General features: G+C 43.3%; 1 long non-coding RNA gene across 1 annotated transcript; it reads right to left on the reverse strand.

Annotated features, from left to right (window-relative positions):
* Positions 1-380: 380 nt before the first annotated feature.
* LOC116795959 lies at positions 381-10,801 on the reverse strand. Its single transcript, XR_004360211.1, has 3 exons — positions 10,473-10,801; positions 10,246-10,311; positions 381-1,274 (listed from the first exon to the last, which is right to left on the reverse strand). It is a non-coding gene; the product is annotated as an uncharacterized LOC116795959 (long non-coding RNA).
* Between the last annotated feature and the right edge of the window lie 2,677 nt (positions 10,802-13,478).

Consider the following 13,478-nt stretch of genomic DNA (forward strand, 5'->3'; position numbering starts at 1 on the left):
GGCTGCTGGTCTGTCAGAGCTGCCACATGAGCTGCCACACGTGCTGCCTGCAGCACTGCCCTCATCTTTGCTGTCATCCTGCCACGTGGAGTAATTGTCTTGCAAAGCTGTGTGTTTGAAGCAAATTCTGCTTCTGCCTCTTTCAGTGCTTGCAGTGTGGTGTTGGACTACTTGTTTAGGATAAAAATAGTAAATTCACATTTCTTTCTTTTTTTTTTTTTTTAATAGTCAAGAACAGGACATTGCAGTTCAGATTAATAGGGACTGTGTGCTCTGAGAGACATCCCATGAGTTGTAAGGTGAGCTTCCATTAAGATATCAGAAATTGGAAGCCGCTTTGGAAGATTGAAGCCAAATTTTAAGATCTGATAAAGGGCACGAGTGTCTGTGAGTTTGGCACGTGCTGTCTGGTATGAACACAGGATCAGGAGTCTCCTGTGCAGCGAAAACCAGCGTGAGAGAAGAGCAGTACAAAAAAGGTCATGTGCCAAGTGAGAAGCTGGCCCTAAAATTGTGAGCTTCGTTTTCACCAGCTCTACAACAGGAATAATTGCAAATACTTTACTCACAGATATATGTTAAAATTAGTAAACTGTCCACTTGAATGTCATTATTTACAAAATGTAGTAAAAGTGCTTCTCTAAATGAGAGATCTGTAGGCAGCACACTTCATTTGCAGCAAGCTGCTGCAAGAAGGAAACAGCTGTTTCCAAACTAGTTAATTAAACTGAGGCAAGAACTAGAATATTAGTTCAGATAGTTTAGGATTCTTTTCCCTTTCCCTTCTGCATTAAGGAACACAGACTGATCTGTGGGCCACATAAGTTACTAAGTAGTCTGCTGTATAAAACCCCCATATTTAATAGCTCCTTAAGAGGGATGTTAAGATGGATTAATTATTCTTTGTTCTGGTCTCTGAAGATAAAGAGTAATTACTATTAATTATGTATAATTGAAAAATTGCTTCTTTACAAAGAATCCAGTAGCATTAGGGAGATTTTAACTTCTCGCTACCTATAGGGAGTCTTACAACATTCCATAATGTTATGGCAAAGGCTGCCATAAACTTAAGAGCAGCCTCAGCAAGTCTTTCTCACTTTCCAGCCCACACCTGAAACCAGTATTTTCAGAGATAACAGATCTCAGAGCAGCTACAGAGGCAGGACTGGGTGTTTTGTTCTGTGCTGAATGGCACTCAAACAGGAGGTACAGTTTGTGAGGCTTGTTGTCGCTGAGGATGCTGTGAGACTTTTCCTCAGTAAATTTCCAGAAACCTGTGGAATAACCACAGTAAAACCAAAGGCAAAGTATTAGAAACCAACAAACAACAATAACAACAACAACAACAAAGCAAACGCTTGAGTTTGCCTATCTGGGGAAGAAGCTTATTAAAAAAAGAAGTAACCAGTACATCTCCTGTGGGTTAGCGCAGACAGCAATGGAGACTGTGTTGAGATATTTGAATTTAGGTGAAAAAGAAAAATAAATTAGAATTTTTGCAGGAGCAGAGCACTTTCAATTATATAAGATTAGTGGATAGATTTGCCTGAGACCTGGAATTCCTAACTGTCCCACTGATTTCTGTTGCCAAAATATGTAAGTTCATAGCTTCCTTTGATATCAGTCTGAGTTGGGCACCTTCCCATGCATGAAAGTCTGACCCTTAATCTCTCCAGGCCTGAGGGTAACACTGGCAAAATGAGGATAATAACATTATCTGCTTCAAGGAGTGCTACAAATAAATTATTGAGTTATTATGCACTTAAATAATGTAACAACCGAGATAATATAAACTCTTGCGGCATAAACATATCCCACCTGAGTGACCTTCTCCACGTATGACTTGGTGTGGAGGTCACTCTGAAACAGAAATGATGTGTCTGGTGTTGCTTGTCTTGCAGATCTTTGCTCTCTGCTTTTCCTTTCCCCTGAATTCCCATGAGCAGATTAAGCCAAGGCCCTATTTTACAGTAAGATGTGTCTGCTTATGTTGCCGCACACTGAATAATCCTTTCTCTACGCGGCTTTAGGTTTAACTCCAGCAGCCTGGAGCAGCACAGAACCAGAGCCTTCTGCAGAGCACTTGTCTCCCTAATGAGGGAGGCAATGAAAAACATTTTCCAGTGCATCCATCACTCAGTGCTGAGCCGAGTGGACAGGCATCCTGGAGCAGCCTTATATAATCCGTGCCTCTGCCTGGCCCCGGCTGGGCAGCGGCAGCGCGTGCAGGGGAGAAGGGGGGCTGTGCTGGAGCTGCTCGGTGGGGCACGGCCGGGGCTCCCCCTGGCAGCTGCAGGGTCTCGGCTTGTACTGGTGTCAGCTTGGTGCAGGCAGCGTGTCAGTCACTGCCTCGCTGGGCCACACGGGGCTCAACTCTGCCTGACCCGCTCTGACAGAGACCTCCCCACCCGTCCGTTCTTGCCTAGATCCAATGTTAGCTGCAGCGTCCCACAGCCCAGCACAGCAAGGGAAAGGCCCGTGAAAGCAGAGTAGGGTGCACTCTGTGTGAGCAGATTTGAAGGGGGAGAATCAAGAGCGCCTCTATTTCTTTTGTGCTGACTGAGGATGCTCACAAAGACCAGTAAATGCAAACAGATTTCCAGAGGCGATGGTTGTTACAGATGAGAGAAGACAAAAAGCCACTGGAAGCATCTGACCTATTTTGGGAAGCTTGCTGGGGCTTTTTACTTTTATTTTGTTCAATTTTGTTTTTCAAAAGATATACTTGCACCCGAGTCAAAGAGAGAGTAAATATTTATCTTTTTTTTTTAAACTATATGCACCATGAAGACAGAAGGAAACCAAAAAATATCTTTGTAGATTTGTGAGGCTGTTGTCACCAGTCGCCCTGAGGACACGGGTTTGAGCTGCACTTGAGATGCCTTTTGCCTGCTGCTGGTTGGTCCCAAGCTAAAGCTCCTGGTGATGCACATAACAACCTTTTTACAGTGCTTGATGGCATCTGCCACAGTGAGATGATCTGGGGGCAGTTGACCCAGGGCACATCCCTCGGGCTCCCTCAGTAAAATTCCATAGCGCTCATTCTGGAACTCAAGGAGTTGTTGCTGTGTGACCTTCTCTGTTCCTGTTTCATACCTGTGAAGATCATGTTTATCCTGCTGTAACATTAGTGACTTAATTAGAGCTGAATTTGGTCCTACTGTCTCTGAACATGAGCAGCTCCCATCTAGTCATCTAAAGGATCAGATCTGGTTTCTTCTCTCTCTCAGTATTGGTGGCATCTGGTTTCATTTTCCATCTTTCCTGAGGGAGCTCACTTTTCCCCACATTTCAGCATATGCTTGTTGTATGTCAGCACCCCGGGCTGCCCATGTGTCTGTGCCAAGCCAAGTACCACTTTTCTAGCCAGCAAGGGACATGGTGTAAGGACAGAATGTGAGACACATCAGGAATTGGTGGTGTGGACTGTGCATAGCATAAAACCAGAACCTGCTTGCAGGTCACGAAACTAAGCTGGAGCCAGTTAAGTGTGCGGGTTTTTTTCCTATGTGTAGGATGTGTAGAGGTAGCAAGATTTGCATCCTGTAGGAGCCTGAGGGACACCATTCCCAGGGTAAATGCCAGGGTGGGGCACTGCTGATGGAATGACAGGGCTGACAGGAGACACCACACTCCCAACATGGTACCTTAATGTGCAGCACTGTCTGCATGGCATCCCCATTTATCTCTAAATATGCTGGCATGGGAAATTTTCTGTGTGTGATAGTTTGTCTCCAGGAGATGGATTGGTTCCTTTAACTTGTTCCACCTCTTCTCCTTCCCTGTCCCCACCCCAACCGCTTGGCCAAACCACAACTCCCTCAGCTTTGTTTGTGGCACAAACAGGGACAGCTGTTCAATCAATAATGGTGAAGTTATTTTTTGTAAGGTGTGGGACTTTTAAAAAGCAAGAAGTGATGATTTTGAGTGTTTATTAGATTCCTCTAAAACATACATTCAACTTCAGCTCTCAATATGTTAATGTATATTGCTACACAGATAAACTTATTGCTTGATAAAGCATATGTACTCTCTGTTATTTCTCTATTATTATAATGTTACCCAGTATTGTAAAATCAGCATCTGTGACTCAGATCACAGACATTAACAAAATAATTTAAAAATAATTTTATTTAATTAATTTACTTAAATTATACCTACTGAGCTCTTTTATTTTTGGGACTTGCAGGGTGCAGGTATTTCTCTGTAAGTGTGGGGGCAAGCAACTTCATTTGTCTTTTAATAGTCTCTTAGTATCAGAGACGGATGATATCATCTCATATTGAAGCTTGTTTTTTAATAAAACTGCAGCAGTTTATAACATGGATACAGAGCTCCTGCTCCCATTCACGTTCCCTCCTACTCCACCCCATGTTCACCACAGTGACAAGCACAGGAAGCTGAAGGACATGGACTAAATCTCCAGTTCAGTTCTTTAGTGCCTCTCACACGTTACAGCTTTATGGAGGAGGTGATGTTTCGAGGACAGGGTATAAGCAACTTTAGATTAAGTAATGGACTTAATAACTTCCCATCCCAGCAGACTGTCTTTGTGGCTGTCAGTGCCGTGTAACCGTGTCCCTGATATGCAGTCTGCTGTTTTCTGTATCATTATTCATAAGCTCCCATCCTGAACAGCAATCAGACTCTTCAGGCTGTGCCGGCTGGGGGATTATCACACTCACTGGGCCGTTAAAGTCACTTCGCCTCGAGTCTTCTGCCTCTGAAAAGTGCCCAAGGCTAATCACTGTGAAATGTGACGCCTGTCATGTCTCCTTGTTCTAGTGTGTGCAGCAGGCCTGTCATTCACTAAAAGCCTTAACATCTGTTATTACACGGTAATCCTCACGCATCAGGTTTCCAAGTAAGAAACTGGTGGAGTCCAACAAGGTATGGCTCAGCCTTGGTTTGCATAATTCCCAGAATGCAAGGCAACTTGCTCTCCCTTCTGAAATCATTAATAAGCAATAAGAATATTATATAAGCTGGCATCTTTTTTTAAACCATGATAATTTCAAATGCTATTATAATTAGGATGAAGATGAGAGTTTGAGCTGGGGGAGGGAACAGAGAAAGGATTAAGCTGATCTCCACCATGACGTTAGAAGGTGGCTTTGTCTGTAATATCCTAGTTTGGACAATAATGGGTACACTTTAGAAACATAAAGAGGCAAATAGACAATTTATTTGAAAGTATTAATCCTTTTCATCCTGAAATGTTATCTCTTGCCTTAAACAGGATCACAGCTTTATATCCTGACTACTTGACCCTTCAGAAACGCCTGAAAAGCAATATATGTTTGTGTTGTACCCCTGGTGACTGTCAGCTCCATAGTGGGTCTCATAAAGTGGACAGAAACGTTCTGTGGCTGGGAATGTCTTTGTCTAAGCCAGAGTGACTGCTAGGTGACTGTGCCTGCAGTGCTATCACATCACAAGAGACGTGGCCTCTCGGGTGGCAGGTCCCAAGCCATGACAGATCAGATGTGATATTTTAATGAAAAAAAGTTTAGTGTCTTGATCGAGCAGGCGGGATTTGCTGGAGAAGGCGAACCAGGTGAAAATATGGTTTATAAATGCAAGTAATAGGGCCGCTTCCTCTGGAATAAGGAAGATTTAAAAAGTCACTTGTCAAAATCATTTCCCTCTAAGGCTGCAGCAGCCCTCGGATCTGAGCGTGTTCCTGATGTTCCCCCTCACTCACATGCACGAACACGGGGAGGCAGGCGGGAGGAGGCAGCTGCACTGACACACTATGGGGTTTGCAGGAACACGATGGCAATTTAGAAGAGCGATTAAAAGATTGCAAACATTTATTAATAGCTTTGCTGCTGCAGCAGCTCTGCCGGAGGAGCCTTGCTTCCTCAGGGATGCTCTTACCTCCTGCCTGTGCCCTTCCAGAGCTCTAGAAACTGAAAAGTCAGGTTTGGACTGGGTTTCAGTTTAATGCCATCAGACTGCAGACCACATTATCCCAGGAGCCAGGAGAGGGGACGGGGGGACTCGAGTGTGGGAAAGAAACAAGAGAAGGTGTACAGAGCAAAAAGAAAGGATTTGTTCTTTCCAGCTATTGCTTGGCCTTTCTTTTCTTCCCCGTGCTGCTCTCCCTTTCTCTCTTTGCTCCTCTTCGCCCATTCCTTCTCCTCTCCCTTGGGACAGAGTGACTTTTTGTTCAGTGCACTGGCACTACAGTCAGATGTGAGTCTACAGTGTCCTTTTGATACTGTATAACAAAATCAATGAAAGACAGGTATAAGAGCAGTATTGGAGAGGATCTGCTGAAAGTTCTGCAGAATGATCTAATTTCCTATATGAGCACAATCAGTTCCTTTGCAAATCTCCTGACTTTGTCCTTGTCTCTTCAGAGACGTTGGGGAAAGGGACAGGTGAAGGTTCAATGAAAAAAAAAAAGAAAAGAAAAGAAAGGAAAGGGCAATTGGCTGAGCAAAAAAATCACCTTAATCTTCATGGCTGATCCTGCTGAACAGCAGTAAGCACCGTAAATGAGATGGGCAATTCTGATGTTTGAGTGCAGAATATCTGAGACATTTTTATCCCACAGAGCAGATGATGGTGACTGACTGATACAAATTTGCAACAGGAGGATATTTATCCTACGCATATGGTGACCTCCTCCATATTCCTATCCACAGTGGAATAATCAGTTTCTATCATTTTTTGTTTTTTTCAAACTGGGTCCTAAGAGAAACTGAAATGTCTGGACAGCCTAAGAGGAATATATTTTTACTGCCAAGCAACAATGACAGCAGATATAAATGCTTGTGTCCCTGTCACTATCTGAAATCCTGCTGGAGCTGAGATGGATGACAGAGCACCCCAACCTTGGCCAACAGCATGGCCAAGGGACTGGATGTGCCACTGGGCATCAGCAGCTTTTACCTGTGCTTAACTTTTTTAGTTCCATTGAGATCATTTTTCTTCTCTTCATACAGACAATTTAATCATCCCATTTTTCGATTTAAGAAAAATCTCACTGCATAATTACTACATCTGTGCTTAATGCAGAAGAATAGGCAGAGGGAAAAACAAAGTCGATCCAGTGGATCAGAAAGGATTAAAAATATGATGGTTAAACAATGGAGGAGCAAAATTAGTGTTGAATTAGGAGTCCTGCATTATTCTTACCTGAACCTGATTTGAGCTAATTTGGTTTTTTTTTAACCGCTTCCTCTGTTCCTTGAAGTTTTCAGTTTGAATACTTCCTTGGTCAGTTTTCAAGCGCAGGGTTCAGTTTGGAACTTGACCAGCTGAATTTTTGTGTATTGCAAGGGGATGTGGCTTATGAAAAACACCTGATTATCTCTGTTCACTTTGTATGCCCTGCTCCTTGTTGGAAGCTACACAAGCTGAGAGATAACATAAAACATCCTCCCTTGGGATATTTAAGGAAGGTCTGTATAAATTTCTGGGGAGTTTGGCAGAAAGCCTCCCGGGCCTTAAAAAGGCCTGCTTTTCTAAGGAATGTATATAATACTTTGAATAATCCTAGTCTAAAAGACAGAACCCACCAATGCATTTGGGTTAATTGCTCCTTCACTTTTGTCTTTAGGAGCTGGAATTCCCCCTGTTCAGAGCAGCCAAAGAAGGACATCGATGAGGATGAAACAAACCTGGATGTTGGAGAGATATCTGGTCTCAGGTAAGAAAGGATGTAGACAGGATCCTGCAAACACCATTTCAACAGAAGGAACTACTTTTGGAGATGCTTTCCCTCTCATTTCTTGTTTGATGGTTGTAAATGGCAGCCCTTTCCAGGTAGTAGCAGCTATATTGCTTCAGCTGCTCTGTGAAAATTCTCATCCTTTCTTAGCAGTAGCTATTGCATTCCCATTGGTTTCAGTATCTTTAATTTCCAAGTTTGCTGTGTGTGACACCAGAGGATTGCTTACAGTCTTGGGACAATTTGGACACCTGTTGGTGAAATTGTTTTATCAGGATTTGTTTTTCATGTCTGAAAGGCTATTTTGGGATCTCTGTTGGCCTTTACACATATTTAAAGCAAGAAATTGTATTTCATCAGCATTTCCCTTGCTCCCATCAGGACCTCAGCCCTCACTAAGGCTCTTGCCTCATGTATACCTCATTTTCTTTTTTTAAACTATTTTGTTGCTCATTAAAAAAAAAAAAAATTATTGTTCTTAAGTATGAGAACCACCACTTTCTTAGTTTTGGAACTGTCACTGTAGGCTTTGCCACTGGCATTCCCTTGCATTATTAGGACTCCCTCTGGGTACACTGGACATATCTCTTGAAGTAATTGCAATTGCAGTTTGCAAACGAGCAAGGAATTTGCTTTCCTGTGTATTGAGACATTTCTCTATGTCCTGTATCTTGTACTGGCTGCTATCTCTGCATCCAAGTGGAAAGTAACAGGACTACAGCAATGGATAAAATAACCTGCACTGACCACAAAGTGTTAAGTTTCTGAATTGATAAATAACATTTATTAGTGAGAAAAAAAAGAATTCTAGAGTGCCAAGAAAGTCATGAAACTTCAGGAGTTTGCCTGTTCTGTCCTTCTCCCACCATGAAGGGAAGGCAGGGCTTTGACAATGTTACCAGGGCTTTGACCTCCGTGATTTTCTTTCTCAGCCATGGCACAACACAGAGCTGGGGGCAGCACTCGGGCCCAGCCCAGGTACACCCTTGAGACACAATTAACCTGCAGTTGTGCAGCCTTTGTAAAGGTTGGATTCCACAGAGAGGCTAAGGAGTGTAGGGATCAATAGCAATGCAGCTGGATCTCTTCTAATGGGTGAGAGAAAAGACGGTGAGGAGCCTGTTCCTTCTGCACAGTGAACAGTGGGGAGGTGAGATTCATGTTGTTACTCACTGATACCGGAACATTGTAAGGGAAAACAGAGATTATTCTTTGTATCCTTGTTAGGAGACACAGAAGGGGTAATAATGAGGAAGGGGAAGACAGGTTACAGGTGGTAGCAGAAAGGAGAATTGTCCTTTTATGAGTGCCAATAAATAACTTTCTAAGTGCTGAGAAGGTGGTAGAAAGCATGACAGAGGTCTTTTCAAGGTTTAGGTTCTTCTATGGAGTAGGTCCCTTCTGTTTAGAAAAAAGTCACCGAAGATAAAATATTCCCAGCCATGAATATAGAAAAGATGAGGTTGCACATGATGAACTTACAAAATTCTGAAGTAAGTCTGTTTTAAAACTCTATCAGAACAAAGTCATTAACTTTTAACATAGTGTACCTTACTGGTTTGATGATGAATTAAAAACTGGAGGGAAAATGAAGAAGCAGCTCATGTAAAGCTGCATCATCTTCTGCCTCCCTCGAGACAACAGTGTATCACCTCAGCTGGCAGCAGAAAGTCTGCCAAGCTTTGTCATCGTTTGCATCATGACCTGAGAGCAAACACACCCTCTGCCGTCACACGGGGCAGTGCTGGGCACCACTGGCAGCACTACAGTGGCCACAGAGCTGGGGAATATTTGCCTTATATTTGCCTTGCCAGCACCAGCTGGCAAATGGAGGGAACTGAAATATATTGCTCTGTGTATTCTGTTTGTGTGGATCAGCATCATCAACCTTACTGGTCTTCAGTTCAAATAACAGCTATTTGTGGGTTTTGTTTTTCAAGATTCTGCTTGCAGAGGTTTGACTTCACCTGAAATGTATGATAGTCTTGATTGCCTGTCCTGTTGTCCAGAGCTTGTCTTCTCATACAATGCTCGAGTGAGCCACAGGACATTAAACTTAGTTTATGGAAAACATACCAGAATCACTTGGATCACATTATCTTAAACTTTCCATGTGAAGGAAATGTAGCACCAGGAGATTTCCTCATGTCCTGTCTCCAAATCTTGCTTTCTGCTTTGTTCTGTGTGTTTTATTTTGTTTAAGAACAGTAATAACTGGCTTCCAGACCCTGCTTGTGTTCTCCTTTGATCTTGACTTTGTATTTTCTTCCCTACCTGATATTCTTTTCCTTCCTTTTAACCCAGTATTGGTTTAAATTATTTCCCCTACCATAAGTACTCACATCCAACCCCTTCAGTCTCTGATAATCACAGCAAATTGGTATGATTTTCTTGGCTAGAACTTGTGCTTTACTTACTTACAGGGGTGTTTATCCTAAAATTCATTAAATGTCCATCTTTATTGTCTTAGGTTTGAGAAAGGACATGTCTCAAGAGAGTTCCATTTGCCTCTGAATAAAGTCAATGTGAACAAATAATTGCTAGAATTTCTTTACTCTTCTTACCTGGTGTCCAATGCAAGTTCAGGAAATCACACCGAGGAACCAAGGAATGGCTTTCCTGCAACAGCACTAGAAGAGGTACAGCTGTCTATCAGCTAGGTGAATTTCTCTCACAATGAAACAAGCAAATCTGATTTTCTTGTTAAAATTCTCATGTTATTTCATCATAGGAAATACAGAGATGTGCCTGGTAGCACACCTGGCCCAGAGGTGAGGGTTTGGCAGCTCACTTGCCTGTTGCTGTGCCCATTCGCTGAACAGTGTCACCACACCTTGGTAAGGAGAAGTTCTTTGTAAGAAAAATGAGAGGTTCAGTCCCCAAGATCTGCTCAATCATTTCCATGACAAACCAAGTACTGGGTTAGAAGCTCCAGTTGAACACCAGGGTGGTGAGGATAATGGTGTGGGCAAAGGGTTGAAGTGCCAGCGTAGATTTCTAAGCCTTCTTGACAGATTTTACATTGTTCACAAAGTGATGTGACTTCTGGGTGCTTATGAGTAATGGGCAGAGCTGGATTGTTTAGTGTCCCTGTCCCCCAAGGCCACTGCCCTTTGAGAGGGAACAGTGTGTGCCACTGTTTGGCAGCCACGCTCCCAACTTGACGCAGGCATTTTGGGGGGGCCACGGAGCTGGCAGAGATGACTCATTCCGCCTCAGTGGCTCATTGAGGAGCTGCAGGGAGAAGCTATTTATAACCAGACCTTTCAGGTTCAGTGCAGCAGCATCTTCAGCAGGAGGGGGACAGGAATGGGGATGGAACATAAGACTTCCCAGATACAGATCAGCTCCCACCTCAGCATCGTTCCTAGAGCCACACAGCCACCAGCTGACTTCAGCCAGCATCTTTTCCAAGTCTTTTGTCCAGCTGTAAGGGTGCCCTGGTCCTGGTGTAAGATTCTGCTGATAACTCATCAGCTCCTCAAAGAGCAGGGAGACAACTGTGAATATCATCAGTGTGAACAAAACACAAACTCTTTCTAGTGTAGCTGCTAGCTGACACTTGCTGATTCTTTCTGACCCCTGGCCATGGCATTATCACCTTTATCTTTTCTTTGTCTCTGTGTTTATCCTGAGCTCTTTCCCTGGGTGTTTTCAAACAGTCTTTATGCTGCCAGCAAATCCCATTTAAACCTCCTGAGGTTTCTCTTCTATACAAGCTGTCACTGTAAAACTGTAGTTAGTTTTCTGATCTTGCCATGGATTCATTTCGTCTTTAGGTGCTTCCATGACTCCACATGTGAAACAGAGATAATGATACCCCCTGGGTTAAGCACAGTGTGATCTACAGCAATGAAACACCACCTAAGTGGTAGGACTATTACCAGAGAGAGTCACAGTACAATAGGAAAGTGTTTTACACAACAGTAGAGGACAGCATGTGTTAAAGAAAATATTTACTACAAACACACATCATTGTATCTAGGTAACTGTAGACTTTATCTTGAACCATGTTAGGACACATAAAAGTTGAGTTTTCTGTTATATTAAACTTCTTCAAGTTTATTCTCTTAACTGGCTTTTGAATTCAAAGCCACCAGGCACCAGGGATCCTGTGGCATGAATGTTTACCTTGTTCTTGTTCTACCTCTGTCCTATTCTTAAACCAATTTGTGTGTCTGGAGCTGGGCTGTGGTTAGATGGCTCCTTGCCTCCTGTCACTCTGTTGCTTCTTCCCACAGCTTAAATGCTGCATATCTGCCCCTTCGTCTTCTCTTTTTCTTCTCCTTACTTCTTTCTTCCTCTCCCTTCTTCATTCAGTAGACAATTGGCTCAGCAGTGTGAGGCTGGTGCACAGTTTGATGAGTGTAAAGACTCAGTGTTAAGGCCATTTGGTAGATCTGTAGGTTTCTTTGGGGGTCTGTCTCTCTTTTGGCTGTCCTACATCCCTGTGCTATGGACCCAGAGCTATATTGGCCTATTTACAGTGCATTGTGTTTATTGTCTTCATACAGAAGCTGTACTATAAATAATTCTTGCCTTCAATTTTGGCAACCAGCTAAAGGGGAGGTCTACCCTGCATAAACCAGTGCTGCAATGATAATTTATTTCTTCAAGTCCAGCTCTAAGACTGCAGAGATATGTGAATGTGGCACATACCTCATAATCTGAGGTTGCCTCTGCACAGTAGCCCAAACTCTTCCTATCTGCCACATCATTTTCCTGAATCTCTGTTTTGATTTGGGAAAAATAGACATCTGGCTCTTATGGTTGCAAATAAACCTCTGAAACATCAACAAAATGTAGCTGGTGCAGAGATATTTGTGTTGGTCTTGAGAGAAAGAGACCATATTTCAGGCACATGAGGTGTAGTGTTTGGGGGTTTTTTTGAGTGGTAAACTAAAATGTGCTTGTAACTTAGAAGTGATTATAACTTGAATGTCAACTTTGCTCCTTGTCTCTTTCTTCAGCAAATTTTACACAGTAGATAAAATGGTTCTTAGAGCTGTTGGTTTATCCTATGGCACCTCAGGCACCATGAATACAGTGTATGGAAATGCAGCTGGCTGCCCTGGATGTCTCAGCACCTCCCCTTTGCCTGAGGCTTGCAACATTCCTGAGCAGACCCCTGGAAGGGGATCCCAAGAATGGGCAGTATGGCCAGAGAGCACACAAGGAGATTTGTCCAGGTTTGACTTCGTGAACCCAGAACCAAGAGGGTTGGGAGGGGAAACCAAGAGTGTGCATACATGTCAGAGACTGAAAGGATTTACTTCCCTGCATTTCCAATTGCTTGTTTTCTATCTGGGGAAAATCCCTTTTGACAGCCCAGGCGGTGAGCTTCTAATTCCTGTCTCCGGCTCATTTTTCACTTCAATCCCTCAGCGAACGGATTTTAATGCTTGATGGATTCAAACAAAATTATTTCCGTTCCTGTGGCTTTGCAAAAGCCTCCAGGGTGTGTGTATGTGTGCACAGGGGAGGAGGGATGGGGCTTGTTTTCGTTACACTCCAGTAAGCCTCCTCTCCAAGGGAGACCTATTTCATTTCTTCATTTAGGGCTTTCTTGCTGATGATTCCCCCCATGCTGTCCTCCTGGCTCCTGGGTCACAGGAGGGCCTGTAAAACATTTGCTGTTCCAAGGGGTACAGGATGCAATGTTCCAGATCAGTGTTTCTGATGCAAGTGGGGATTCAAATAATATGACCATACTGTGCTTCCAGGAATAGCACTAGACTGGGGGGAATAACTGTGGGAAAACTTTGATACTCCCCTGCTCTTGCTGGGAGTGAGACAC

This window comes from Chiroxiphia lanceolata, chromosome 18, assembly GCF_009829145.1.
Source record: "Chiroxiphia lanceolata isolate bChiLan1 chromosome 18, bChiLan1.pri, whole genome shotgun sequence".
Classification (NCBI taxonomy): Eukaryota; Metazoa; Chordata; class Aves; order Passeriformes; family Pipridae; genus Chiroxiphia; species Chiroxiphia lanceolata.